Raw genomic sequence first — 10,000 nt, 5'->3', positions numbered from 1 at the left:
TTGCTGATTCCAGTAAATTTCTTGAAACATAATCATTAGATCTAGCAATTACAGAGGTATCGCCCCAATTAATACAATGAGATTTTTCATTCAGATGGATAAACAATCCCAGACTAAGATTTAGGTTGTTTTTATTAGTGATTTGTATAATTGCTGATTCCAGTAAATTTATTGAAACATAATCATTAGATCTAGCAATTACAGAGGTATCGCCCCAATTAATACAATGAGATTTTTCAGTCAGATGGATAAACAGTGTATTTGAAGTCTGGGCTGTTCTAACTGAATACATATGCTGCTTAATACGTACACATAAATTTTTACTTGACTGTCCAACGTAAAAAGATGGGCAATCCTTACAAGGAATTTTGTAAATGATGTTGTTATTTGTTACGGAACTATTCTTAATTAGCATATCTTTAATGGTATTGTTATAAGAGAACACTACATTAACATTAAACGTTTTAAATATTGATTTTATGGTTTCAAATCCACGAAAGCAATGGAAGCTAAATACATTTTTAGGTATTTCTTTTTCATTACTAGCAACACTACAAAACCTTTTGTGAGCTTTTTGATAACATAAATCTATTATATGAGGTGGGTAGTGGAGATCGTTTCCTATTTTTTTTTATGTATTCTATTTCTTGGTCAAGATATTGTGGACTCGTGATATGCAAAGCACGTAGGAATATAGAAGAAAAAATTTAAATTTTAATATTAAGATTGTGGCCAGAATAAAAATGTACATGCGCATGCATACTTTACTAGAAGATAAAATATCTTACAAAAAAACTCGAAAAAAAATCCGTTGGACCAAGTACTAAAAAACTTTAATATCAATATCAAACAAATTCTTAAAGATTAAAAAGAACTTTTGTGTAAGTTAACTGTAAAGTGTCCCTCATTACCTTATTTATATGGCCAAGTCAAAACCCATAAGGAAAACAAACCTATGCGCCCAATTATTAGTACTGTAGGATCAATTGCTTATAAACTATCTAAATATCTTACTATATTGTTATTCCCTCTACTTGGAACTGTATCTAATTCACACATCCGGAATTCTCTTGATCTTGTGAAAAAATTAAATAACATTGTACTAAACCCTAGTGATATCTTTGTCAGTTTTGATGTATGTTCCTTGTTTACATAAGTCCCTATTGACTCTGGGCTAGAGTATTTAAGTAATGAACTTGTATTGCATGAATTGCCTATGTCCATTAGTCACATAATTTCATTGATTAAGTTATTTAATTTGTAATTGCAGATTTATTTCTAATGGAGAATATTACCAACAAATATTTGGTATGGCCATGGGTAACCCTTTATCACCTCTCCTTTCAAACTTATATATGGAATTTTTTGAAAGACAGCACCTCCCGAATATTACACTTGTATCCTTAAAATGGTACAGATATGTAAATGACATCTTAGTAGTCTTACCTGTTGATATCGATGTAAATGATTTATTGTCTAAATTGAATAATTTAGTGCCATCCATAAAATTCACTGTTGAAATTGAAAATAACAATTTCATCCCTCTCCTAGATGTATTAATACATAGAGAATCTTTCCAATGAAAATTCAGTATTTATAGAAAACCCACAAATAATTTAACATATGTACATTTTTATTCTGGCCACCATCTTAACATTAAAATTTAAATTTTTCTTCTGTGTTCCTACGTGCTTTGCGTATCACGAGTCCACAATATCTTGACCAAGAAATAGAATACATAAAAAAATAGGAAACGATCTCTGCTACCCACCTCATACAATTGATTTATGTTACCAACAAGCTAACAAAAAGTTTTATAGTGTTGCTAGTAATGAAAAAGAAATGCCTAAAAATGTACTTAGCTTGCCTTACTTTCGTGGATTTGAAACCATAAAATCAATATTTTAATCGTTTAATATTAATGTAGTGTTCTCTTATAACATTACCATTAAAGATATGCTAATTAAGAATAGTCCCGTAACAAATAACAACATCATTTACAAAATTCCTTGTAAGGATTGCCCATCTTTTTACGTTTGACAGTCAAGTAAAAATTTATGTGTACGTATTAAGCAGCATATGTATTCAGTTAGAACAGCCCAGACTTCAAATGCACTTTTTATCCATCTGATTGAAAAATCTCATTGTATTAATTGGGGCGATACCTCTGTAATTGCTAGATCTAATGATTATGTTTCAATAAATTTACTGGAATCAGCAATTATACAAATCACTAATAAAAACAACCTAAATCTTAGTCTGGGATTGTTTATTCATCTGAGTGAAAAATCTCATTGTATTAATTGGGGCGATACCTCTGTAATTGCTAGATCTAATGATTATGTTTCAAGAAATTTACTGGAATCAGCAATTATACAAATCACTAATAAAAACAACCTAAATCTTAGTCTGGGATTGTTTATTCATCTGAGTGAAAAATCTCATTGTATTAATTGGGGCGATACCTCTGTAATTGCTAGATCTAATGATTATGTTTCAAGAAATTTACTGGAATCAGCAATTATACAAATCACTAATAAAAACAACCTAAACCTTAGTCTGGGATTGTACCATTTGGACCCGAATATTTGAAAAATGTTTATGAAGGACCTTAAAATAAATGAACTACTAATTAGTTAGTCCCACATGTATATAGTTATTTATATTTATATCCTTTTTTTCGTCTTTTCATTAATAATTTTTTTGGGGAACATTTTTGTAAATTTCATGGCAATAAGTTGTATATGACTCCTTGTTTTTTCAAAATGTATTGTTTTCTGGATGAATCATCTGTTGAACACGTGTGTGATCCTCCAAGGTGTGGCTGCCTAAAAATTCGCTTATCCTGCCCTCAGGCGTTTCCTCGTTTCTGTAGAGTGAAATCGACCTTATTGCTAATCTTGTAATGTCAGTCTGGATATTAAGCCTACTTTGACTATGTTTTTCCTCTGTATCATCAGTTGTGCCTGAGTAAAGGGTCGCACTAGACCTAAAGTGCTTGGCTATCTAGCTTTTCATTTTTCCTTTGTGGCAAAAACCTTTATTTATACATAGCATCACATTTTATATACTTCGTGATCAAGTTATTCATAGATATATATATATATATATATATATATATATATATATATATATAATATATATATATATATATATAAATATATATATATATATATATATATATATATATATATATAAATATATATATATATATATACGCATGATGCGTAATACATAATACACATATATGTGGGCTGTACAAGAAATAATGAACTCTAAAAAGGAAATTATGGTACCCTGGAGTATTTACACGATTACCATCCCGAAATAACACTTTACAATTTCATGCTCTGAGATGACGTAATATTTCTTAGGCCTCCCAAAAGAAAAACATCGCGACTTACTGAATCTTGCAACACACCTTGTGCACTAATACAATGGGTAATCGGTCATAACGAGGCCTAAAAGGGCAAAAGGAATCGCGATGTTTAGCATTGTTCTTAAACTCAATGAAAATGAGCAGGCGAACGCTCGCCTTGCCCTGAAACGTTGGGGTAAAGCGCCACGCATTCGGACGAGTGAGATATTACGAAACATGAACTTTGCCTGACACCCAATTAGTTTAAGCTAAAAGTTTTTCTTCTTTTCGGAAAGATTCTTTCGGACGTCGACGAATTTTTCATGTCCAGAAATTAGCTCCGTCGCTTTTTATATTCTGGAGGCATCCGGTTGCTTAGAGCGCAGCACAGCGCATTTCTCACGTTAAGTATATTCGGAAAAAAGGGCGGCGGGGGTGGGGGGAGAGAAAGAGTGGAGAAGAAGAAGCAGAGAGAGACAGAAAGATAAAGAGAGAGACGAGGGAAGATTAAAGGAAAACACAGACAATGAGAGACTCACTGAGAGAAAAGGTTTATACTGATGTACTCAAAACTAAAAAACTGCTTTTAAGAAGAGTGAGGCGTCGGCGGAAAGTTTATAACAAAATATGAAAATCAAATTTCAAAGAGAGAGAGAGAGAGAGAGAGAGAGAGAGAGAGAGAGAGTAAAATATTGTAAACATTAAATTTATACTCGAAGAATGATAGAAAATGCATCTATGAACCCAACTAATTACACGACCTGTCAGGGACTAGCAACATCACTACTGAGTCTCACGAAACGTCATTATACTAATCAAAAGACTGGAGGGGCTAATGATTTTCTCTAGCGACGTATTAGCCTTGTTCGTCGAAAGCCTGCAAATTGACAGACAAGACTCTGAAAGTGACAATGACATTTTTTTTACAAGTGTATCCATACCGTTGAAAATGATGGTTTTAGACAAAAGAGAGAGAGAGAGAGAGAGGAGAGACTGACGGGCATGTCCCTTCCCGATGCTAATGACGTTATAACTTCCTTAAGCTCTGACCCGGGTACCTTCATTCTGCATTCTTGCACAGGTGCCAGTGGTGAGAGAAGCTGGCCCCGGAATGGACGGGGGGGGGGGGACGGTTTTTAATTCCTAAAAAACCTGGGGCACTGGTTCAATTTACCCACGTAAGATATCATTTTCAGTCTAGTATATATATATATATATATAATATATATATATATATATATATATATATATATATAATAATATATATATAATATATATATATATCATATACTATGTATGCACACTGTATTTCATTATATGGGGAGATGATTATAATTAAATGTCTCACTCCCTTTTTGGTGTTTGAAAGCTTAATGGCAGAAAGAGTATCGACTTCATTTTCGATAAGAACATTAATTTTAGTATACATTCAGACTTTCCGGTATTGAGTGATTGATTGCACATTACCTATCGTCACAAATGCTGGGGACTCTCCGTGAAGCCCTTTTCCCCTGTCATCCAAGTCCTCCCCTTCCTCCGATAAAAGAAAAAAAAAAGTCAGCTTTCGGACAAAGCAGAAGATAATTTTTTATGAATTTCCCTCGAAAATAGCCTCAAAATAAACAAACTTTTTTTGTTCATGTTGACAGACCCCGGTCTAAATGCACACAGAAAAAAAAAGATGCAAGAAAAATAAAAACAATTAATTGCCCGAGAGTTTTAGAGGATACGCATACTTTGTGATGCATTTGAAATTGGCCAGCGTTTTTTAATTAAACGCAGAAGTGTGTCGTGGGCGATATTCTATTTCAAAAGCAGAAAATGTGGTCGTCAGGTTGGCCCTCGAATAGAAGAATTTGGTGTACTGAGTTAACGAGTAAAAGTATGCCTTGCGACGAAGCACAGTTAAGAAAATGCTAATTATATATATATATATATATATATATATATATATATATATATATATATATATATATATATATATATATATATATATATATATATATATATATATTATTCTCTCTAAATTAACAGTGTACGTTGTGAATAGATTTTGACTTAAATAGCAGTGTGTAATAATGTTGCATCTAATAAGTTTAACATGTTTTTTTTAAATATGGAAATACACACTACGGATATCATATGTTAGGTTATCCTACATTATTGTTTGATATTTCATTTCAGTTTTATTTCATTTGTTTGTCTATTTATTTGTCGCTGGAAGGAAACGCAGAAGTGAATTGATTCTACAAGGACGCTGCTCAAAGATACTATATATGAAAGCTTATCTGTAACACATGGCAGTTTTGCTTAGTGCAACGTATTAAATAAAGATTATACATTATATACATATATACTATATATATATATATATATATATATATATAGATATATATATTATAGTATATATATATATATATATATATATATATATATAGATATATATATATATATATATATATATATATATATATATATATATATATGTAATTATAATATTATATATATATATTATATATATATATATATATATATATATATATATTAACACGTTGCACTAAGCAAAATTGCATGTGTTATAGATAAGCTTTCATATATAGTATCTTTGAGCAGCGTCCTTGTAGAATCAATTCATTTCTGCGTTTCCTTTCCAGAGACAAATAAATAGACAAACAAATAAAATAAAACTGAAATAAAACATCAAACAATAATGGAAGATACCTTAGCATATGATATCCGTAATGTATATATTTCCATATTAAAAAAAAAATACTCCAGATTTAATGTATCAGATGCAACATATTGCACTGCAATTTGAGTCAAAATCTCTTCATAACGTCCACTGTTAATTTAGAGAGAATGAAACGTACGCACTCACAGAAGAGCTACGCAGTCAGATATTGCAATGTATTTCTTCACTAGCGTGCGATGCCGTCAATAAGGGGACATTTAAATTCTGTGAATTGCAAATGTTTGCATTCACTTTTTAATACATTTTTTTTACGTATCTGATAAATAAAATATATATATATATATAGATATATATATATTATATATATATATAATATATGTATATATATACCGTATATATATATATATCTATTTATGATTTATATATATATATATATATATATATATATATATATATATATATATATAGTATATATGTATATATGAATAATTATCACATCACCCACGAGAGGACGAAATTATTATCAGCTACAAAATTCCCCTCAGGTTTACATATATGGAAAATATATCAATTCCGAGGTAGAGGAGCGAATTAAGATATTAAAGGACATTGTAATATATATTATAATATATATATATATATATAATATCTATATATATTAATATAGATATATATTATATATATAGATATATATATATATATATTATATATATATATATATTGAATAATTTATCACAATCACCCACGAGAGGACGAATTTATTATCAGCTACAAAAATTCCCCTCAGGTTTTACATATATGAAAATATATCATTTTCCGATGTAGACGAATTAGAGATTAAAGGACATTGTAGGTCGAATAATATATATATATATAGTGTGTGCGTGTGTGTGTATGTATGTATTTACTGCTACCATGGGCCCTTTACAACGTTTCTCCCACGATACTGAATAATGCCAGAGAGAGAGAGAGAGAGAGAGAGAGAGAGAGAGAGAGAGAGCCGTCTTAAATTCGCCTTCCGTCTCAGCCCCAGAAGATCATCGGCTTATCTCCCTTTTATTCTTCTATCTTTCGACATCTTGGGGATCTCCATCCCGGAGTCCTCCTCTCCTTCCGTGGCCCTTGATGGACGTCGTCCTCCTCCCTTTGAAAGGTCCTCCTTCCTTTTCGAGGTCGTTTGAAGGAAGAGCCGATAATGCGGTTTATGCGTGTCTGTAATTTATCGACTTCTTTCGCCGAAGAGATACATCGTGCAGCTCCGGGCAATATTTGCATAGGATGTTACTGATGGGGACACGGACGTCGATTCTGTCCCTTGCGGATGTTGCTCATAGCTAATGCTTCATTTATTTATTTGTTGACTTGTTTACCGTTTGTCTGTCCGTACATGTTTTTGTTCGTGGCGACGAGCAGATGTATGTGGCCATATTTCGTTTATATTTATGTGGTCGCATTAATCATTTGTTACACGTTTCTGTTTACATTTATTCTTCGGCAGGATTTATACGGTCAGTTAAATCTTTAATACCATATGTATTTAGTTACATTATTGATCAGGTACAAAATTTATGTGGTCACGGTAATTCTTTCGTATCAAATTTATGTCATGGCATTATTTCTTTGCTTCAAATGTTGTTTTATTACTTAATTGCTACTAGTATGTTTTAAATTTGTTCGTACTCGTGAGGTCTCATTAATTTTTCATGATTCACTACAGACTCCCTGCCGCTACTGAAAAAGCAATTAAATCAATTAATTTCTCTAGCTAGGTACATTGATCTTTCTGCAGTCTCTCTGTAAGAGTGCAGTTTCCTTACAGTATGATAAGAAGAATCATTGGCAGCAATGAGATCGCTCAAATGCTAACTTCCATCCACTCTTAATATGATATTAATCATTATGAATGATCCATCAAGCAAGATGTACATTAATCATTTTGGCAATTCTGAATTACAGCCAGATTGCATTAGGTGCATCTTAATCTTCTATTCTTGGACATGATTTTTTTTTTACTATACCTTTCTTTACAGTGGTGAATTGCCCAACAGATTCATGGCTGTTTGATCTCGTTCCTTATGATAATAATAATAATAATAATAATAATAATAATAATAATAATAATAATAATAATAATATTGGGCTCCTAAGGAGGCAGGATGCAACCCGGAACCCCATACAATGAATGCCACCCAGCCGAATTGGAGGACTGTGATAGCCGCCCCCCCCCCCCCCCCCCCAAAAAAAAAAAAATAATAATAATAACAATAATAATGCAAAGGACTGAATTAATATAATCCTGACCTGGAAAATCACTTGTCAGCGGTTCAAAGCCCCATAGAAAAGATTTAACTTTATCAGCCATTACCAGATGAGATTGCGCCCCTTACGTAATAATAATAATAATAATAATAATAAAATAATAATAATAATAATAATAATAATAATAGCTGATTCAGCTGCATTCATTTTACAGAGAACTCTCTCCAGTCTTTATTGTTGATTTTTTCAGCATTGCTTAGACTGGCAAGCAATGTGCCAATGGATGACATGTCAAAAACGATGGATTCAAGGGACACTTTTGATTCTGCATTGAAATTACATCAATCTTGTTTCTCGCGCAGAATAATAAATTAACGCAGCTGAATCAGCCATTATTTTCAACAGAATTGTTTCAAAGAAGGTCTACTTCCCAACATCAACAACAACAACAACAACAACAACAACAACAACAATAATAATAATAATAATAATAATAATAATAATAATAATAATAATAATAATAATAATAATAATAATAAATTGTCTTCGTTTTTCATTCCCGCTTTAATGTAAACACTGAATTCTGTTTCACACGTGAAGGTGTGTTAATAATAATAATAATAATAATAATAATAATAATAATAATAATAATGATAATAATAATAATAATAATAATAATTAATAATAATAAAATAATAATAATAATAATAATTTTTCACGGTTGATTAGACTAGTTTTCAAACATAATGTTTCAAAACTTCTTTAATGAGCCGCATATACCCATGGACTGCCCTCTGGTCAAGGTGAGCTTTCCGGTTAATTTGTAACCACACCCAAGTAAGAAACTCTTTGGTACCCGCATAAGCAGACAAAGACCTGCTGGCTAAATTCCTTATATACCCTTCGGAGTTCTCCCAGTTTCTTTCAGAATTAATGAATTTATATAGACAACTTCGGGTCTTTTATTTATTTACTCTTTCTTTTTTTTGTTCTTTTTTTTTTAGCTTGGTGCCCTAAACAGCCTTTGATCTTCCCTTGGTGTCATCTTGGGATATTTCCCGAATTCTCTCGCACACATTTTACGGTGAACCAAACAATGCCGCGTTGCTCAGGGAGGGCTTAGTGGAAGTCTTCGCGTTCTTGCCTGCTTTCCGAAGTCTAAAGACTTTAAGGGAAAAATTGGCGTTCTTCTCTAACCAAAGAATATTCTCGGTTACCGAATTATTTTTCCTCTCCGATGCAACCCAACTCACTCCACTGTTTTTGTTATGTGCAAATGTCAGAATGCGATAGTTATTTTCTTGGCATCACACCACATTTAATCAGAACAAAACTATCTCCTTTTTTAATTTTAGAATAAATGTGATATTACTATGCTGTGCAAACTTTTTTTTTTTGTTAGCTTGACAACTTTTCTGCAGAAAAACGAAGACTGTATATCACTAAGACAGTGTTGCACATTATCGTCCTAATTCATCATAAGTAATAGGAAATAAAACCTCGACATATCTTACTCACTGTTATATCTCTGTACGTTTGGAGTATCCCTCTTATGCTCTAAACTGAGTACCGGCACCACTCATTATCCTAGACTGTAAGGACACCACCATTTTAAAATGCTTATCCGTGAATTAGGTTAATAACTGGAAACCGCTTTTTTATTATGAACAGTTAGAAGCTGGTACTGAATT

Source organism: Macrobrachium nipponense, chromosome 8 (assembly GCF_015104395.2).
Source record: "Macrobrachium nipponense isolate FS-2020 chromosome 8, ASM1510439v2, whole genome shotgun sequence".
In the NCBI taxonomy this organism is placed as follows: Eukaryota; Metazoa; Arthropoda; class Malacostraca; order Decapoda; family Palaemonidae; genus Macrobrachium; species Macrobrachium nipponense.
Note: the sequence above shows the minus strand (reverse complement) of the source record.